Source organism: Phoca vitulina, unplaced genomic scaffold (genome assembly GCF_004348235.1).
Source record: "Phoca vitulina isolate PV1807 unplaced genomic scaffold, GSC_HSeal_1.0 scaffold16, whole genome shotgun sequence".
In the NCBI taxonomy this organism is placed as follows: domain Eukaryota; kingdom Metazoa; phylum Chordata; class Mammalia; order Carnivora; family Phocidae; genus Phoca; species Phoca vitulina.
Window position 1 is genome coordinate 25,347,168 of NW_022589719.1, and position 616 is coordinate 25,347,783.

Here is a 616-nt window from a genome sequence, read left to right on the forward strand (position 1 = left end):
CTTTCTTTCTTTCTTTCTTTCTTTCTTTCTTTCTTTCTTTCTTTCTTCTTTCTTTCTTTCTTCTTCCTTTCTTCCTTCCTTCCTTCCTTCCTCTTTCTTTCTTTCTTTCTTTCTTTCTTTCTTTCTTTCTTTCTTTCTTTCTTTCTTTCTTTCTTTCTTCTTTCTTTTCTTTCTTCTTTTTTCCTGGCTATTTGGATTATTCTTTTTTGTGAAATACCTCCTTAAGTTTCCTGTCAATTTTTCTCCTGAGTTTTCTTTGTTTGCAATTTGGAACACTTCTTTATATATGATGCATTTGAAACCCTTGTGTTGAAAAATGTCTCTCTGAATGGCTCCCTTGGATGAAGAAGTACTTATTTTACGCAGTTCAACTTATCAGTGTTTTCCACTATGGCTGCTAATTTTATTAAAATACTTTTCTCACCCAAGGTCATAAAGATAATTGTCTATTACCTTTGAAAAGATTCATTGTGCTGTATTTCAAATTCAGTTTTACTGAAAAGGTATTCAAAGTATTCAAAGTAGCTAGAATTTTTTTTATAGATGACATGAAGTAAGGGTCAAGTTCTTTTCTTTCTTTCTTTCTTTCTTTCTTTCTTTCTTTCTTTCTTTCTTT